This window comes from Protopterus annectens, chromosome 1.part1, assembly GCF_019279795.1.
Source record: "Protopterus annectens isolate FY-2018-M chromosome 1.part1, PAN1.0, whole genome shotgun sequence".
NCBI classification, from domain to species: domain Eukaryota; kingdom Metazoa; phylum Chordata; order Ceratodontiformes; family Protopteridae; genus Protopterus; species Protopterus annectens.
Genome location: NC_056726.1, coordinates 1,218,848,814 through 1,218,870,351, shown reverse-complemented (window position 1 = coordinate 1,218,870,351; position 21,538 = coordinate 1,218,848,814).

The following is a 21,538-nucleotide window of genomic DNA, read 5'->3' as shown; positions in this document are numbered from 1 at the left end:
ATGGAAAACCTACCCAACAGGGGGATAAGATCACACTCCACCAGAGCTGCATCTATCTCTACAGCCTTTCTCTGAGGTGTCCCTACCAGGGACATCCTAGAAGCTTCTACCTGGAGCTCTGTACATACCTTCACCAAGCATTACCACATGCCTATTTCTAAATCCAGAGCTGGTTTTGTCACTGCAGTCTTGCAGGGCTTAATAGCTGGTCCTAATGCTCTTTAACTTCCTCCTCCCTTCCTTAGCTGTGGGAATCAACCCAAATGTAATGACTGCAACAGTGAAACATGAAGAACATAGTACAGTTGTGTACACTTACCATAAATGTAGATGTTAGAGTGTATTCACTGTTGCAGTCCTGGTTATCCTCCCTCCAGCCCCCTGACTTCTCTTGGCTCTATCTTTCCTTCTTGTTTGGTGTATTTAAGCTTTCTGGTGTATTTGCTTTTTGATGGAGGTTTAACATAACATATAATTGCTTCCCATTATGGGGGCACCTGACATTTGGGGCAAGAAAAACTGATGTAATGGTGTTGGCTGCATGTTTTATACCCCTGACGTCATGGAAGAAGAGACAGCATCCGATGCAGGGATCCAAGACTCTGGTATTCAGGCCGGCTTAGTGCTACCTGCAGGCAGATAACCCAAATGTAATGACTGCAACAGTGAATACACTCGAACATCTACATTTATGGTAAGTGTACACAACTGTACTTTTGTTTTAGAATAGTTCCTAACTGTTATATGTTTAGTTGGGTTTTCTGGGTTAATTTTTATTTTGAGAGAGACAGCTTTGTGGTCCAACCTTACCAATGAGGAAGTGACATGAGGGAGGGGTGCAATGCTCTTCTGTGTTGGTAATATGTTTGGTAGTCTGGTTGGAGTGCGCACTATCTGGTCCATGGTGTTTGTACTGGTAAAGTGCAGGAAACTTGGTGCCTGTGTGTTAGAGCCATAAGTAAGGTAGTTGGTTGGATGGTTGGTGCCTCTAGTAGGTGTAGTTAAGAGATGTGACAATTATAAGTCACACAGGGTGACCTGTAGTTGGCCTGGACATGGCAAGGAACCTTGTCTATGGAGACTTAAATGTGGATTAACTCCAGGGCCTCATCCTGATGTCCTTCAAGGATGCATCTGCAGTCCTTACAAATGGGTTGTCCTGTCGTCAGGCAGCCCTTCGGTCGGCCGGATTCCAAAGTCTGGGTCTGGCCTCGGCTGGTGTCGCACTTCACCCGACGTCATCACTGCTGGTCTTCGGGTATAAAGGCATCAGCCGACGCCATTTTCCTCAGTCTTGCGTGCCGCCTGAAGCAGAAGCTGTTCGCAAGTGCCGGTCGGTCAGATCCAGAGATTACTACTACCGAATACTACTTCGAAGACTTGTATAAAGCTAAGTACCCTGTTGGGGACTCTTTCTTGCCTCAGCCGATATCAGAAAAAGTGAATAACTGTTTAACTTGTGGGAAACAAATACCTCATAAAGATTTCCACTCTTACTGCTTACCTTGTTTAGGCCCAGACCATGACGTAGCAGCTTGTTTAGCCTGTGCTTCCTTCAACCGACGAACGCTTAGGCGTCGGTCCGAGTTTGCTGAACAGTTTTTCGGCTCAGATTTTGCGTACATTATGCCGTCGGATCCTCCGACTACTCAAATTGTTAAGAAACGCAAAGAAAAGGACCGACACTCGCGGTTTCGGCCGAAACCACAGTTAAGCAAACCGCGAGTGTCTCGGTTTCGGCCGAAACCGAGCAAACGGGTCAATCATGACTACTACCGAGGCCCCTTCTACCCTAGTTGAATCGGCCTCTGAAGTTTTGCCTACTACTGTGGTTTCTCAAGATTTATCGGACACTTTAATAAGGGGATCCCAATCTCACCCAGACAGGGCCTCTCAACCCCCAGAAAAGAGGCCTAGAGCAGAGCCCCCTGAGCCAGTGTCCTCAGATGACTCTTCTGATGATACAGACCATCCAGAGGCTCCTCTTTCTACTTATGAAGATTCCGATGCTGAAGAATCGATTCCTTCTGCCTCTCCACCAGAGGAATTTTCTTTTGGGGAAACCTTACATGCCATGAGAGAGCAATTCCAATGGCAGGGACAAGATTTCTCAGACTCTAGAAAAAGGCTTAGGACCTTTTTACACTTACCGCAACACAGGCCTTTAGCTATACCTCCAGTTCTTCCTGTTGTGGATGATGCATTCAATGATGCTTGCACTGCTCCTGACACTTTACCTCCTGCCCCTGCTAAACCCGATAGGTTTTACAGGGTCCCGGACACTCATCACCACTTATATAAGGCTCCTTTTGCAGATCCTGAGACTATTTCCCAGGGGCCTAAGGCAGTAGCTTCAACCTCAGCGAAAAACCCTCTCCCTTCTGAAAGGGAATCCAGGTCCTTAGAGAGATGGGGTAAAAAAGTATATACCTCTGCTACTCTCTCTGCTAGAGCTTTGAACTGTCAGTTTCATATGATCCAATACCAAGAGTTTATGCTAGATCAATTAACTAAGAAACTGTCCTCTGATGATACCTTAGATAAGAAATATGTTCTAGAAATGGTGAATAACATTCAGCAGGTTAGTAACCATTCTTTAAAATGTGGCTATGATGCACTGGAGGCTTCATTTAGATCAGCCATGACTGGCACAGTTATAAGAAGGCATGCATGGTTGAAAGAACAGGTCTTGCTGGATCATGTTAAAGCAAAGCTATTAGATGCTCCTATGGATAAGGTCAGTCTATTTGGTTCTCCTGCCCAACAGGTAATAAAGAAAATGGAAGAGAAGGCAAAATCTGTACAAACAGTCAAAGATTTCTTACAGGTTCAGCCCCCAAGGTTTAGCAGGAACTGGCCTTCCAAAAATTGGTCCTTTCCAGACTCTCCTAAAACTCAGAGAGGCAGGAATAGGCGTTCAAGAGGCAGAAATCAATCCAGAGGAGGTGCCTACAGGGGACGCCAGTGGCAAGGCAATAACCAACGAGGCACAGATACAACCACTACCACTGCAACAGGACAATCACAGTGACTTGGCTCTGACACCGCCTACCAGGGAACAAATAGCAGCACCCTTAGGCGGAAAGTTAGCCTTATTTTCAAAAAACTGGCACTATATCACAAGAGACAAGTGGATTTTGCAGACTATAGACCAAGGCTACAGGTTTCATTTCCACACTTTACCAGTAAAAGGAGGAATGCCAAACCTACCACCAAATCAAAAGACAGAAGCTCAAAACAAATAGCTCAATTAACAAAGATGAGAGCTGTGGAAAGGGTACCTACAGAACAGGGCAAGGATTCTACTCCAGACTCTTCCTAGTACCAAGAAAAGAGAAAAGTTGGAGACCTATTCTCGACCTGTCCGCTTTAAACACATTCATCATTGTTCCAAAATTCAAAATGCTGACCCTACAGCAACTTCTTCCCATGCTGGGCAAGGAGTATTGGCTGGTAACTCTAGATCTCAAGGAGGCATACCTGCACGTCCCCATACGACCAAATTGCAGAAGATACCTCAGATTTCTTGCAGGATCAGAGCATTATCAATTCTCAGCATTGCCCTTTGGCTTATCTACTGCGCCCAGAGTGTTCACGAAATGCCTGGCATCAGTAATCGCTCACTGCAGACTTCAGGGAATCCAAATTTATCCATACCTGGACGACTGCCTGATACAAGCGGACAACCAAAACAAGCTGACACAAGACTTACAAAGAGTCATTTGCTTACTACAAGCCCTGGGATACACAGTCAACTTAAAAAAGTCAAGACTGATACCATCCCAAACAAGAACATTCTTGGGTGCAGAATTGGACACAGTAAAACAGATGGCATCCCTAACTGCAGAAAAACAAGAACAACTTCCCCTTTACTTCTTGGCATTAACAAAGCAGAACAAACTAACAGCAAGAAAAGTACTGCAGGCCTTGGGCTTCATGGCATCCTGCATAATCCTGGTTCCCCATGCCAGACTGCATATGAGAAAACTACAGTGGTATCTAAAGAATCTATGGTCTCAACACAGACACAGCTTAGAAACCGAACTACCACTAATCCCATGCCTGAAACAAGAGTTCCTATGGTGGGCTCAGGCATGCCGGTCAAACCCAGGTTTGTCCTTCCACAGCATTCAACCAAGCCAGACCATCACAACGGACGCCTCAGACCTCGGTTGGGGGGCCCACATTCTGGACAAGTGCATTCAAGGCTTATGGACTCCAGATCAGCTGCACCTGCACATAAATCAAAAAGAAATTCTGGCAGTAAAACTAGCAATCCAGAATTTCAGACCATTCCTCAAAGAAGGCCAATTGCTGATAAGGACAGACAACACCACAGTCATGTGGTACATCAACAAACAGGGAGGCACTCATTCATACCCCCTATGCCGAATGGCTCTGGACCTATGGAATATGGCTCTGAGTTACAACATTCAGTTACAGGCAATATTTGTACCGGGAAAAGAAAACATCCTAGCAGACTTGTTAAGCAGAACTACCTCGGATGCTCACGAGTGGATGCTACACCCGGACATCTTCAAGGCCATCACAAAGAAATGGGGAATGCCACACATAGACCTATTCGCATCCCCACTCAATCACCAGCTCAAGAAATTCTGCACAAGGACATACCACCCACTTGCTTGGAAGATGGACTCTCTATCCTTCAGTTGGAAAGGCCTGACAGCATATGCATTTCCACCTCTTCCTTTGATGCACAAGGTACTACTGAAAATCAAAGAGGAACGACCAAGGATAATTCTGATAGCTCCAAATTGGCCAAGACAACATTGGTATCCATTACTGAGGAGCATGTCTCGGGGGGAAACGTGGACACTACCCCTGATTCCTTAGATGTTAACTCAGAGCAACTACAACATATTGCATCCAAACCTGAAAACTCTGCAACTGGCTGCCTGGAACATTACATAAGAGCAACTAACCCAGATTTATCCCAAAGGGTTAAAGACATTATCCTTGAGGCCCGCAGACCTTCAACAAGAAGGAACTATGCAGGAAAATGGAAAAGGTTTGTCATTTGGAGTTCTGAAAGAGGGAAAGATGTGTCAAAGGTAGATATTGCCAACATCCTGGAGTATTTGGCAGAGCTTCTCCATACAGGCCTGTCCTATTCCTCCATCAAGATACATGCATCAGCTATTTCTGCAGAATACAGCTTTGATCCCCCAGGCAGTTTCTGAGGGGAATCAAGAATGTAAAACCTCCAAGGAAACCACCATTACCAGCATGGGACTTGAACTTTGTGCTAGAAAAATTGACACTCCCTCCATTCGAACCAGCAGCAACAGCAGATCTACAACACCTATCCTGGAAAACTGCTTTCCTGCTGGCAATTACTTCAGCAAGAAGGGTTTCGGAACTACAGGCTTTAATGGCAGTACAACCCTTCCTAATCTTCCATCAAGATAGTGTCCATGAGAACTAATCCTACATTTATGCCTAAGGTGGTATCCAGAGTGTCTCTAAACCAGGCAATCCACCTACCTACCTTCTTTCCCAATCCACAGAACAGGGGGGAAAGACTGCTGCATACCTTGGATGTACATAGACAGTTGCGCTACTACCTGGACAGAACCAAGGGCAATAGAAAAACTGACCAGCTTCTAGTAGCATATGCAACAGGAAGGAAGGAAAAGCAATTTCAAAACAGACAATCTCCAAGTGGATAGGAAATTGCATAAGATTCTGTTACTCCTACCATGGAAAGCAAATTCCACAGAACATAAGGCCTCATTCTACAAGGGCTACAGCCACTACCACAGCTTTCTTAGGAGGAGTGGCTACCAAGGACATTATAGAGGCTGCTACTTGGACCTCCGTGCATACATTTGCCAAGCATTATAACTTACCTCTATACTCTAGATCCCGAGCAGGGTTTGCCACTGCTGTTTTGCAAGGGATCCTAACTACACCATAATTTCTTCTTCCTCCTTCCCTAGTTTGGCTATGGTATTCTACCCATTTGTAAGGACTGCAGATGCATCCTTGAAGGACATAGTACAGTTTTGTACCTACCATAAATGTAGATGTCCGAACAGGATAGCATCTGCAGTCAGGATTACCCACCCTCCTTCCCCTCTGTGGTATTCCTAGGGTATTTGCCCACCTAATAGCTAGCTGGGGGGGGATTTCTTATGGTGTATTTGTTTGTATATATGTACATACATGACTATTTTTTGTGTTTGCCTTCTACTTTTTGGAAACATTGGCATTTATCCAAAAATTTAGCTTTCCAAGAGGGCAACTGGCATCTGGGGCAAGAAACACTGAGGAAAATGGCGTCGGCTGATGCCTTTATACCCGAAGACCAGCAGTGATGACGTCGGGTGAAGTGCGACACCAGCCGAGGCCAGACCCAGACTTTGGAATCCGGCCGACCGAAGGGCTGCCTGACAGGACAACCCATTTGTAAGGACTGCAGATGCTATCCTGTTCGGACATCTACATTTATGGTAGGTACAAAACTGTACTTTTAACCAACTTGGATGGAGTTGTATTTGTTGTTAATGTAGATTGTAACACCTCCAGCTTTAACCATGTCTGTGCTGCTGCTGTTCTGAATGTGTGGAAGGCACTGTAGCCTTCCACTACCAGAGTACATTCTGTGACTTTAAACAAAGTCTCAGCAACAGTACATATATCTATATTCTTCAGAGTGATGAGAGCTTGTAGGGTATGGAGTTTCATGTTTAGACTCCTAGTATTGAGCAGTAACACCTTCATGTTGCTTCACTGTTTTTGTTGTGCTGTGTTGGTAGTTTTGTCATTTTGACATTGCCTAAAAAGGCTCTAACAGGGTAGATGACGTTTTAGCCAGTATCTGCAAGCCCTAAGTTGCTTAATCTACATGATGCTCTTTGTGTTTCACTGCTGCAGTGTTGACCATTCGGTTATCCATGCTGTGGTAGCCCTCAGTCCGAATACCAGAGTCAACATTTTGTGCGTCTGCTGCTGTTGCTTGCTGGGTGACATCAGGTCATCTGAGCTGTAAAGGAGAGCAGGCGATGCCATTACCCCAGTCTTTCTTGCTGTGGAGCCCATAGCAGAAGCGATTTGCAACAGTGCTGGTCGGCCATTTCCAGATTTCGAACTTCAGCTTAAAACGTCTAATAAGTACCCCGTTGGAGATCCTTCCTTTTTCTTGCACTAACCGATGTCCAAAAAAGTCAATGACTGTCTCACCTGTGGAATGCAAATACCACACCAACACTTCCATTCTTACTGCGTCACTTGCTTAGACCCAGATCACGATGTACCCCGCTGTCGGTTCTGTGCCCTCTTTAACACTAGAACTATTCATCGTAGAGCTTTCTAGCCAGTTATTTTCGTCTTCTGTCTCAGATTACCGATTTAACATGACATCCGTCAAGTCACCAAACAGCAGATCTTTTGAAAAAACATAAAGATAAGGACAGTGACAGAACGCATAAGGACAAGCCTTCCGATGATACCACTGCTAAATGGGTCATCAGTTCTTCGGAATTCAGTGAGGTGCTTTTGCAGCCCCTGATGCCCAACTCGATTACTTCACAGGTCTCTACTGAGAACCTTATGGAGTTCTGTATGTCGCAGAAAACTGCTTCGTCTAACAAGCCTTTGGCTGTCTCTGCCTCGGTTGGGTCAGGAGCCACTACGCAGGCACAGGCTTCCAAGGATACCACTCGCACTTCAGATTTCACTTCAAGGCCTTCGCCCTCTCTTCTGATTAACACACCGACAGCACTGAGGGATACTTTTCAGGCCAGACTTAGAGCTAATTCTAGAAAAACAGCAAAAAGTCTCCATTCCACTACTCCTCGCCCTCCTCAAACTAGAATGCTTAAAATGGTGGAGGATCTCATCACTTTCATCTGGGCTAATCAGGCCACACCAGCCAGAAGAAGGAGGAAACCTTCTCCAGACATCCGATCTGATTTAGACTCAGAGGGATCTGACTCCTCTGTTTTTGAAGAGGAAAATCCTCTTACTGCCTATGAAGACACTGATGCAGAAGAATCTGTTCCTTCTGCATCATCTCCGGAGGACTTTTCCTTTGGGGAATCCCTCCACACCCTCAGGGAACACTTCCAATGGGAATCAATGGATTTCCCTCAATCTAAGTTGAAACACAAGTTTCTGGACCTACCCCAGCAAAGGTCTCTGGCCATCCCACCCATGTTGGAGGTGGTAGATGTTTACCAAGAATCCACCCTTACCCCTGACACCCTTCCACCTGCTGTCAGAAAAATTGACAGATACTACAGGGTACATGACTCTCATAAATTCCTCTACAGAAATCCTGTAGCAGATCCAGAGGTGATTACTCTGGGACCTAAGGGAGTTAAGGCTACCTCTGCAAAGAATCCTACTCCCGCAGACAAAGAATCCAGGGCCCTGGACAGATTGGGTAAAAAAGTATATACCTCTGCAACCTTAACTGTAAGGGCTCGCAACTGTCAGTTCCATATGTTAAAATATCAACAGCATACTTTGGAACTTTTGAAACAGAAAATCTCTGCTTTTCCAGATTTTGCCAACAATAAAGAGAGAGCAGAATTACTGCACTCTTCATCTCAGGTGGCAAAACACTCCTTGCACTGTGGATTTGACGCCCTAGAAGCTTCTAGCAAGGCAGTAGTGACAGGATCTATTATAAGAAGACCTGCATGGCTGAAGGAACAACCTCTCCCTGATCATGTCAAAGCTAAAATCATGGATGCACCTCTTGACAAAGACCACTTACTCGGACAGAAAACTGAAGAAGTACTTAAAAAAAGATGGAAGACAAAGCAAAATTGATGCAATTTTCTTCAAGTACAACCTCTTAGTTTCAGAAGAAATTTTCCCTCTCAACACTGGTCCTTTCCTGCACCAAACAGGCAGGCACAAGGCAAAACCCATAGCGACAGACCCACCAGGACTAAAACTCAGGGCCAGCAAAGAACAAAACAGTGGCCTCCCTCAAACACTAGAGTAGGGAGTTCAAAAGCAACCCTGTATGGGAAAAAAAACTTTCAATGACTAGCTTTCCCATCTCTGCCTGCCTCCACCACAGCAAAAGCTAGGAGGAAGGGTATCTCTATGCAGAGAAAATTGGAACTCTATAACAAAAGATCAATAGGTTCATAGATTAGTACTAGGCTAACTGCCCTTGTGGGCCATTTTCAGCCTAGCCAATTACCCCATGTGAGAATCAAACCCTGCACCTTATGTTTCTAAGGTAAACACCTTAACCATTATGCCAACCTCCCACCCCCAATGGGTCTTAAAAATCATTGCTCAGGGGTACAAATTCAATTTCCAAGAACTACCACCTCCAGGAGGGTACCCAGACCTGCCTCCAAACCAGTGGGCAGACGCACTAAAACAAGTGCAAAACCTAATATTCCAAGGGGCAGTAGAACCTTTACCTGTAGAACAAGTTGCAAAAGGATTCTACTCCAAACTATTCCTTGTTCCCAGGAAAGAGGTGACTTGGCGTCCCATCCTGGACCTTTCCTTTCTCAATACCTTCCTGGTAATCCCAAAATTCAAAATGCTTACCTTACAACAGCTTTTACCAATGCTGCCAAACAAAGCTTGGATGGTCACCTTAAACCAAAAGGATGCTTACCTGCACATCCTAATAAGGGAATCATGCAGAAAATTCCTGTGCTTCAGAGCAGAATCACTACACTTTCAATTCTCTGCTTTCCCCTTTGGCTTATCTACTGCTCCCAGGGTATTCACCAAATGTCTAGCTCCTGCCATTGCCTTTTGCAGGCAAACAAATGTACAGATTTAACCTTACCTGGACGACTGTCTAATCCAGGCAGACTGCAAGGAACTGCTCCTGTAGCACCTCTCATTTGTAAAAAGCCTACTTGCCTCTCTCGGGTGCACTATCAATGAAAGGAAATCAAAACAGACATCTACCAGGAAAATCGTATTTCTGGGAGCCTTGCTGGGCACAGAACAGCAAATGGTCTTTCTGTCCCCAGAAAAACAAAGTTTCCTACCAAAATACTTCACTACTCTGGCCTCCCAAACCCAGCTTTCTGCCAAGAAGTTCCTACAAGCTCTAGGGTGCATGGCCTCATATATCTTCCTGGTACATCTGGCCAGACTACACATGAGGAAAATTCAGTGGTACCTAAAGAACCTATGGTGTCAACATTCACAACCTCTTGATACCTCTCTCCCTGTGATCCCTTGCATAAGATCCAAGTTCCTGCGGTGGGCCCAGGCCTGTGCTCTGAACAAGGGACTTCCATTCATCCTCAGTCCATCAGACCAGACCTTAACTACAGATGCTTCGGACATAGCCTGGATTGCCCATCTAGAAGGCAGATTCGCCCAAGGTCTCTGGGATGCACAAATACTACCCTTGCACATCCACCAAAAGGAAATGATAGCAGTTCAAAATGCTCTGGTATCCTTCAAACCCTACTTCAAATAACTGGTTTTTCTCATAAAAATGGACAACACCACAGTTATGTGGTGCATCGGCAAACAGGGAGGGACTCAATCTTATCCCCTGTGCAGACTAACCATGAACTTGTGGCTAGCAGCCTCATCCATGGGGACTACATTTTCTAGCATAAATACCTACCGGGCATCAACAACACCCTGGCAGACCACCTAAGCAGAAACCTGCTGGACCCATATGAATGGCAAATCTACAGAGTCTTTTTCTGCAAATTACCCCCCCCCCAGGTGGACCTCTTTGCCTCTCATTTAAATCACCAAGTACAGATGCCTCACCTGCTGTCCTGAGGGGGGGAATAATGCTGCACCCAGACATTCAGACACTCAAGCTCTCAGCATGGCTTATTCTACCAAAACCAACAAGGAATCTATGCTAAGCAAGTCATTGACATCACAGAACCCAGAAGGCCCAGCACCAGAAAATCTTATGCTGGAAAATGGAAAAGATTCTGTTCCTGGAGCCAGACGAAGGGGGCAGACATACATCTGCCCTCCATTCCTCTTATTCTAGATTATCTTGCTGAGCTTCTTAAGGGTCTCTCCTTCTCCTCCATAAAGAGCCATGCCTCTGCCATCTCGGCACTCTTTGATACAGAACAGCCATTGTTCTCCCACCCTCTTATCAAACAATTCCTTAGAGGAGCCTCTAATATCAGGCCTCCCAGAAGACACCCCACCCCAGCCTGGGACCTGAACTATGTTTTAGAAAAGATTACTCTGCCTCCCTTTGAGCCTGCAGCATCCTCAGAACTAAAGTACCTCTCTTGAAAGACTGCCTTTCTCCTGGCTATTGCTTCAGCCAGGAGAATGTCAGAGCTTCAAGCCTTAATGGCCATTGAGCCATTTATCAACCTCCATGCAGACTGGGTCTCCCTGAGAACCAATCCCTCCTCCATGCCAAAGGTGGTTTTGGATGTTTTCCTCAACCAGGCCATCCACCTGCCCACCTTATTCCCTAACCCTCAGAACAAGGGGAAAAGGATACTGCATTCTATGGACGTGCACAGGCAACTCCGATTTTATCTGGATCATACAAAGACATTCAGGAAAACTGACCAGCTCTTGGTCAGCTTTAAAACAGGGGCACAGGGGAAACCAATATCCAAACAGACCATTTCAAAATGGATAGTACACTGCATCCAGTTTTGCTACTCCTTCCATTGAAAACCACTCCCTAGCGCCATCAGAACCCATTCCACTAGGGCAACCTCTACTTCCACAGCATTCTTTAGAGGGGTACCCACCAAGGACATTATGGAAGCTGCCACATGGACTTCAGTCCACATCTTCACCAAACATTACCATCTGAACGTATTCTCAAAAGCTAGGGCTGGGTTTGCCTCTGCAATTCTGCAGGGCATGCTCACCCAATCTTAAGTTTCTGTTAACCTTCCACCCTTCTCCTCAGCTTTGGGAATCTTCCCAATGGTTAGGACTGCAGCAGTGAAACGCAAAGAACATAGTACAGTTGTGTACATCACCATAAATGTAGATGTTAGAGTGTGTTCCCTGCTGCAGTCATGCTTTCCCTCCCTCCTTCCCCTGATATCTGCTTTCCTTAGCGAGAGACATATTTCTATGGGGGTCTCTGACCCCAGGACTACTACTAATTATTAAAATTGGACTTTGGTTGGTTGAGGCAAGAAAAAATGAGGTAATGGCATTGCCTGCTCTCCTTTGTAGCATGGATGACCTGACATCAGCCAGTAAGAGACAGCAGCTGACACAGAAAACCTTGACTCTGGTATTCAGACCGACTGATGGCTACCACAGGATGGGATAACCCAATGGTTAGGATTGCAGCAGTGAACACACTCATAGGGAACATCTACATTTATAGTGAGTGTACACAACTGTACTTTTTATCATCTTGTAACTCACACAATGCTAGCTGTTTGTCTCTATTGAGATTATAAAATCTTACCTTTGTACTGTGAATTGTTCATATTCAATAAATCAGATTCGCATACATTACAAACATTTTCAAGAGCTGGAATAAGTTCAGGCATATGTGCTGTTTTTTTTTTTTTTTTAAACTATTGTCTATGGATTCATTTTTAAATATTTTAACATAGCATTCCATGCAGAGGCCTTAATGTCGAGTATAGTGGTTACATAGTCTGTTGCTGAGGCTGGAATAAAAGATGATCCTCACTCCAATAATGATATCTGATGCTCACTCAATTCCTTCTTAGACAAATTAAAAATCAATGAACTTGGCTTTGTTGTGGCTTCCACCTTCACTTGATGTCCCAAATGGAGCTTTGCTTCACTGATGGTAGTCTTTGTCTTTCTCCCCCAACTCTCAGAATTATTCTTCCTGGTAGATACTATCTTGCAAATGGGGAGAGGAAAAAAACCTGTTGTGTGTTAGAGGTGTGTGTGGTTCTTTCCTTCTAATGATTGGAGGTTCTGTATGACTACTAGCAGAAAAATTAATTGAAGCAGAGACAGCTGTATTTGTATTAGTCATCATTATCTGTTGGTGGCACAGTAGAAGATCCTTTAAATATTCAGAGGATGTTGCAGATAAATTATTAGAATGTAGCCATGTGAAGATATTTCCATTGGCAAAATCATGGAAATCCTGATCCAATTTCTTCTTCTTTAGGATAGTTAAACGATGTTCAAAAAAAAAAATAATGTCATACGCTCCAGCAATAGCTTTATCAAATATGATAGCTGGTGCTATATTACTAAAATGAGAGTGTTTTTTTATTACATCATTCAATAGGGACTGTCTATGGGTCTAACATATTCAGTTAATAGAGATAAAGTAAGTGTGCACATTGTAGGGATAATTCACTCCTTTATATTCCTCCAGTTCCAACTGGGTGCCTCTTGGACTTAAACTGAAGAATTTGGATTCCATCTTGGCTCAAGTCATCTTTTTTTTTTTTGGACATCATGTCCTCTTAGACATGCCGCTTGTCCCTCCTTAACATAGATGCCAAGCAGGTGGGGTATTTTTAATGCATAGAAACACAGGGTGGGTAGCAGCATCCTAAAATATAAACAGACTGATTAACAGACAGATTAACAGACAGACCTTATATACATACTTAAATCTCAACGGCTTACTACAAAATGGCAGTCTAGCTTGCATGTACTCAGTATTTATACACTTGTGTAAGCCCTTGGATAGTTTCTTAAAGGTATATACACACAGATTGATCTACAAATCTGAAAGAAAATCAATCACAAAAGGTGAGGAAAAACACTGACTTGGAAGATTTCTGCAGCTGTTCAGCAAAAAGCAGTGCAAGTTCCAGCTTTGGTGTAAGACATGACTTCCAGTAACTTAGAGAAAAAAGAAAATAAGTGAAATATACACAGAAATGATAAACAAAAGACTGATGGAGTATATCAAATAACCAAGATTATAAAAAATGGAAGCCTCTTTAAGCAGATATTCAGATGAGGTGATATAACTGCACAAAATGAAAGGTTGTCTGAATATGAGACTGCTCAAGAAGAAATGTTTCAAAAAGCAACACATTTATAGGCGAGAGCACACAGGGAAAAACAGATTGTCTGCTGTACCATAGAAGTTGGAAGGAAAACACTATTAATTTTATGAAAGGACAAATAAGCCACTGGACTGGTATTCCACAGCAGGAGTTGTTAATTGAAAGGGCACATCATGTGTATGCTTTAAACCTGGCCATGAGAAGGCAACCTAGACCTTTAATAATATACATGCAATCCTAGCAGCAGCAGGAGTTTGTCGTTATGCCACAGTTTTGTCAGAATAAATTACTAAAAGTGGGCAACGGAGTGTTTGTGGAAAATGCTTGGTATACACCATGCAGAAGAGTGCATTTATTTCACTAATCAAGGAGTGTTAAGCAAGTGCGAGATTCAAACTGCTGTACCCAACTATCTTCAGAATATTCTTTCCTGGATGGATAAAATCATTTTACATGCAAAACATGCTAAGGAGGAAATACAAACGTTTGTCCAACAAAATGTTGTGAAACACGAGATTCTGCTTCTTGTTCTTCTGGTAATAAAGACCACAGAGAGAGAGAGAGACTGTACCATTGAACCCTTTTCTAATGTTTCATTGGAAAATGCTTGAGAGTGAAAGAGAAAAAAGTATGAGTTGACTAGAAGAAATTACAGTTGTGTAAAATCTTACCATAATAGTAGATGTCCTTCTCTACATTGTTGCAGTGTTCTTAATATTAAGTATCCCCTACCTAGGGCAGCCTGAAATCTAGACTGTATACCAAAGCTTTAAGTTGCTTTAAGGTACACCGTACATCACATGTATGCTCCTTGTATAGTGTAGGGCATAAAGGTGATGTCCAAATGTACCATCCTTAGAACTGAAAGCCCCAGTAGGAACACTAGTCCAAGGAACGACAAGAGGTAATCAGTACATCCAGAAGAGAAATGGACCGGGGAGGAGGGAGGGAGTGAATACTGCAACAGTGAAGAAAAGGACATCTACTGTTATGGCAAGATTTTACACAACTATACTCTGTCCTTCCATTTCACTGTTGCAGTATTCTTAACATTAGGGAGAGTGCCAAAACTCAAGAAGAAACTTGGGAGGAGGAAGGACCAGCAGAGCTCTCTAGGAAGCCATGAAGGATGGGCCCTAGCAAAATCAGCCGTAGCTGTAGGGATTTCATCCAACTTGTAGTGCTTAGTAAATGTATGCACAGAAGTCCAGGTAGCTGTTTAAATAGTATCCAAACTCTTGCAAAAAGCAGCAGAAGTCACAGCTCTAGTAGAATGAGCCTTAGCAGAAAAAAGAAGGCTCTTACCATGAAAAGAATAATAAAAAGAAATGGCTTTTGAAATCAAAGAGGAAATTGTCTGCTTGGATACAGATAAACCCAAGGACCTGGGATGAAAGGAAACCAAGAACTGATCAGATTTCCTATTAGTCTTATCCAAATACAATCTGAATTTTCTATGCACATAAAATGTGTGCAGCACCTTGTCACTAGCAGATTTTGGAGAAGGGAAAAAGTGGGCAAATGAATAGATGGAGACAACTCATTCACTACCTTGGGCATAAAAGAAGGATTAGTACACAAGGATACCTTGTCCTTATGAAACACAAAAAAGGAAGACAAGCCATAAGGGCTTAAAGCTCAGACACTTGTCTGTCAGACGTAAGAGCTAACAAAAGAATAGTCTTCCAAGAAAGCTAAAGCTGCAGGGTCAAAAGGAGTCGGTCAATTTTTCCAAAACAAAATTAAGATCCCAGGAAGGAGGAACCGGTTTCCTGGGAGGCCTAATAAGGACACCTTTTAAGGAATTGTGTAGCTTCAAACCTAAAAGCTAAAGGAGGAGATAAAGGCAGACAAGTAGAGATAGCTGATAACTGGGCCTTAACAGAAGAATAAGCCAAACTAGTATTGAGCAATTCACCTAGATAAGAGAGAACCAAAGGAAGATCCCCAGGTAGTGGATCCAGGTTATGAGAGAGACACCAAAGAGAAAATCTCTTCCATTTGGTTAAGTAGGATTTCCTAGTACTGGGTTTCCTGGCTTCTTGCAGGACCCTAAGCACTACCTCAGAAAAAAGGTGCCTACGTGGAATCAAAATCCTGTCACTCAGTTGATTGAAGATTGGATATGTGAGGATGGATAGCAGATACCTTGTCTTATGTGAATAGATCCACTCTGAGGCAACATGTGATAAATGCTCTTGGCTAAATGCAGAAGAAGAGAGAAAAAATGCAGTCTCAGCCAAAAGGGAGTCATCAACAAGATTTTTGGGGGTGTAATGTTGAATTGTGAACAGGACTTTTGGAATAAGGGGAAAAGAAGGGAAAGCATAAAGAAACATCCCCTTCCACGAAAAAGAGTGGGTGTCCACCTTCCACACAAGAGGACCTGGGACTTTGGCACAAAAAAGAGGAAGTTGTCTGTTCAGAGGGTAGGCAAACATATCTGTTTTGAGGAGCACCGTACCCCAGTGGTGGAAAATGCTCAAAAACATCCCTGTGAAGCATCCATTTGTGGGATTGAGATAAGGACCTGCTCAGAGTGTTTGCCATAATATTTTGACCTGAGGGAATGTAAACTGCCTGAAGAGTCACTTGATACTGGACAGCAAGATCCCATACCAGGAAAGACAACTGGCAAAGAAGATAAGATCTTGTTCCCCCTGTTTGTTTACATACCACATGTTGTCTATAAACACCTTGAGAGGTTCCGGGGAGAAAAGAGGAAGAAAAGCCTGAAGAGCCTGCAGAAGGGTTCTCATCTCTTTGATATTGACATGCTTCTTCTGTTGAAGAGGAGACCCCATCCCATGTCTGAAGCATCCATGAAGAGCTCGTGAGAGGGAAGAGATGGAAGAAAATGGAGCCCTGGATTTAAAGACAACTGCTGGATCCACCACTGGAGTTTCTTCTTGAGACAAGGCAGAGTAGGAACTATGAATTCTAGGGGATGAGCATGCTGAAGCTAAACTGACTTCAGGAACCACTGAAACTTCCTCATGAGAAGTTTGGCCAGAGGGAGTATAGGGATGGTGGATGCCATTAAACCCAGAGATCTCAGAAACTCCATGGCTGCAATGGAAGTTAGAGGATGAAGAGTTTGAAAGAAGGAGATGAGGGTCAAGGCTTTGGGAGGAGGCAGTGATGCCAGTAAAGGCACTGTATGAATCCTGCAACCAAAAACATAGTCCTGAGAAGAAGTCAGAGAATATTTGTTTGAAGTTTATTGTAAACCCCAGGCTCGGAAGAAGAGAGATGGCAAAATGGAGATTTTGCAACACTATCTTTGGAGAGGATGCCTGAAACAGGAGGTCCTCCAAGTAGGGAAATACTTGGATCCCCTGAAGCCTGCAAAAAGCAACCACAGGTGTGAGGCATTTAGTGAATACCCTTGAGGCAGTAAAAAGGGCAAAGCAGAGAACGGAAAATGCCAGGAAGCAACAATGAAATGCAAAAAAATTCCTGAAAAAGGGAATGGATCAGAATATGAAGATAAGCATCCTTGAGATCTAGAGACACCATATAAGCTTGAGGAAGCAAAAGAGAGAACAAAGTCTAAAGGGCAACATTTGAAAAGTGGGCAACTTCAGAAAAGTGTTCAGATGAAAGAGGTCTAGAATTGGTCTCCACGTACCCTCCTTCCTGGGAACTAGAAACATCCTGGAGTAAACCCCCTCCCCCTTTGGGACACAGGCACCTCTTGAATAGTACCCAGAGTCAAAATGTCCCAAAGCACCTCTGGGGAAAAAAGAAAGTTGTTCACGAGGAGGCTGAGGAATACCCATAAAAGGGGGAAGGGATTTCCATACCATGAAATACCCCTGGCAAATAATTGACAGACCCCAGGAATCCTAAGTAATCTGTAGCCAGACAGGAAGAGAGAGAGATGGAGGTGAAGAGAAAGAGGAAAGTGGCTGGGAAAAATATGATAGACAGCACCTGGCTTATCTGGAAAGGAAAACTTCTGAATCACCAAAGTCTGAGTAGCCTTAGCTGGAGGAGCCTGCTGGCCACACTTTTTGCCCTTAGGAGGAGGGCACAATTGCCTGCGAACAAAGACTGGCTTATTGGGATAGTTTCTCTGAAATTTAGGAACAGGAGAAACAAACACATATTTGAGGTCCTGTAAAGCCTTCCCCTTATCCTGGAGACAGTTAAACAAATCAGTAGCAGCTTCACCAAACAAGTTTTTATTTGCAAGAGGGGCAGCCATCAACATAGCCCTAATATCATCAGGCAAAAGTTGAAGCCAGAGCCAAGAATACCTCCTCATCACTGACCCAAAAGCAGCAGCCCTAGAAGAAGCATCTGCTGCATCATAACTACACTTGATGGAATGACAAGCCACCTTGTGAGGAAGTCCCTAACAGGGAAAGAGCAGAAGCTTTACCCTCAGAGTCTGGAAGATCAGATATAACCTGACAAGCCTGGTATAGGAGAGACACCATGTATCAGGACATATGGGTCTGATATTTAACAGCCCTAAAAACCAAGGTATCCAAGGTGTAAACCTTACCTAGCCTTTCCATGGTTCTGCCTTTTTTTTTTATCTGAGAGCAGTAACTTGGAAGGAGGCAATTGAGAGGGCTTGTCAGAGGGTGCAGACACCACTTAGGGTCAGCAGCAGGGCATTTGTACAAACATGTACAGTCCCCAGGCACCCTATAGGCTTCTTGGGAGCAGGGGTCTGAGACTCGTACAGCCTTAGAGGCACTGGAAAATGCATCCAACAAAGCAGCCAAACTAGGAGGAACAGCAGAAGGTTTAGGGGATTTCATCTGCAGCAACTCCTAGTACTTCTTATGAATCTCAGACACCTGAGCACAATCCCATTTAAAACAAAACTCTGTCATCCTGGTGATTGTGTCCCCAGAAGAAATCTCCTCAAAAGGAGTATCAGGACTGGTAGAGTCTTCTTTCTCTGATCCATAGTTCAAAGGAGAGGGAATTTGAGAAGAGTGAGCAAGGGGTTCCTCATCAGAATTCAACTCCTTCTCAGAGGAATCTTGTTCCCTGTTTTTTTTAAGGGGAGTAGAGGACAAAGGGGGAGCTGGAACAAAAACACCATGAGGAGGTTTCACTGCCATCAAAGCACTAAACAAACCCTGAATGAAGGTCTGCCACTCACTCTGTTGCTCCTTAAGGGCAGAAGAAACCGGTTTAAATTTTTTTTTTCTTTAGTGGGACATCTGCCCTATAAAAATTGAATGCCATCCTGGGTCTGAGCTTTCCAGTAGTAGTAGTAGTAGTAGTAGTAGGGACTTATTTTCTGATTAAAATCTGAGGAACACCCCTAGGCCCCTTGGAAATGATCAACCATGGTTCCTTCTGAACGTTCTAAATGGACATCTACAAAGCCTCTTCAGACATGCTTAAAGCCGGATCCCCACCAGTCTCCAACCCAGTTGCAGTAGAGGAATCTGATGACAAAGCTGGGTGAACCGCCGGACATTCACTCATCTCTGGAGAAATGTCTGGCAGAGGCTGAACAGTGGAAGATTCTGGCCTTGGCTACTTGGCCTCCTCCTTCCCTGATGGCTGTCCCTCAGGGTGGGAAGTTCCCTCTGTAGTATCTTTCATAAGAAGTTTAAGTTGCTGATTCTCCAGATACAGCACCAAAGAAGAAAGTCAACTATGCAAAGTTTTTGGTACAAAAGCTTGACAGATGGAACAGGATGTATGGTCATGCGAGGTGCCAAGGCAAAACAGACACTGTTTGTGGCAGCCTTTATAGGGAAATCTGTCTCCCCCACTGGCATTTACACTTTTTGGATGACGTGAAACACTACAAGCAACAAAAAGACAAGTAGAAAAGGAACCCCAATGGGGAACTTATCTGCAATGGCTCAGTGAAACCAGCAACAGAACACAGGCATTCAGACAGATCAAAAGATAGTGGTCAGATTGGCAGCAAAGAAGTTCAGAAGATGTAACCTTTATGCCCTACACTACATGAGGGCCATACATGTGATGTACAGCATACCTAAAAGTAACCTATGGTACTGGCCATATGTCAGGCTGCTCAATGTGGGGGATCCTTAATGTTAAGAATACTCTAATAGTGCAATGGAAGGACATCCGAGAGTACATTGGAATTGAAGGAGACACTGGACTTGGGAGATGGAGATAAACAAGAATAAAACCAGCAACTCGGAAATTGACAAATAAATGTGGGATTGCAAAACATTAATTATATTTGTAAAAAAATACTCAAAACAAAGCACTGTTACTGCAAACTGGATTCAAAGTATTTCCTTTATTGTAAAATCCTTAATATGTGCACACACATTCATATAAAATGTCTAAGCTATATTTATTTGTTTTTATAGTTATATTATTTCGTAGGACTTTACACTGAATATATTTTGAATGAATATTTATGAATTTTATATGTTAATAAGATGAGTCACCAGGTTTTAATGATTTAATGATGTAATTCACTATTTAAGGGGAAATTTTGGAGGGAAAAAGTTAGATTCTGATGAAATCTCTGCTTGAGAGGGAAGAAAGCGCTCAATCATCTGTTTTTAAGGATTTTACAATAAAGGAAATACTTTGAATCCAGTTTGCAGTAACAGTGCTTTGTTTCGAGTGTTTTGCGGACTAGTAGCACTGTTTGGCTTCTTTTTTAGTTATTATTTGTAAAAAAATGTCAGAACAAGAAAACCTGGAAATATTGGATTTTTTGACTTTGTTAAACTTGTAGGGGACTCTAAAGCATATGCCCTACTTCATGTCATTAATTTTTAGAAGAATACTTTGGAGAGGGGAACAGGAGGGCGAGAGTTAACTGTAAGCAAATCAAAATTTTGATCTTATTGGTAGTTTTTTTTTTACAATGTATGATTACATTTGCATGCTATAAAGTTTTTTCAGTTATTTTGAAGTGTAATGGAGATACTAAACTAAACATGTGCCCCTGTTTGTTTTCCTTCTTTTCTGCTTCTCCTTGTTCAGTTTTAAGAAATGTAGGCACTGCAAAGTAAAGAAAAGTACTGAGCTTGGAAATCGATGATAAGTAACTTTATTATCTTAAATTAATGCTATACTCAATTTTTTACTTGGTTTGGAGGCTACATGACAGTTTCTTGAATACATAAATAGTGATCTCCTGAGGCAAGAAAACTTGTAGGGAAAAAGAGAAGAATAAGGAGAAAAAAATAAAGTACATAAGGTGGAGATATAACTGAGTTATGCTGCTGCTGTTCTGTTGGTGCTGCCAGAGTCATGCCGATTTTATATGCACACGCTTGTGGAGCAACAGAGACAGAGAGAGCAGCGGATGGTGTGAATCTACATAACTGAGCAGGAAGAGGCCAGGAAGTGGAGAAGTGTGTTTGCTTTAAGAGACTGCTATTTTGGTGGATTTAGCAGTTTTACAAACGACTGACTGGGAAGGGACTTTGCTGAATTCTAGCACTGGTCATAAGGACTCTTTTGTCCCCAGAGACTGTTTTTTCTCCGGTGACCCAAGCGGGCCGGTCTGATAGATTTTTCACAGCTGCCATCAGTTAGTGGACAGCAGTGATGCTAATCTCTGGTGGAAGCGTACCCTAGGTGTGCTGCACTTCTTATATGCTGTACAAAAGCAACAAACAGGATTC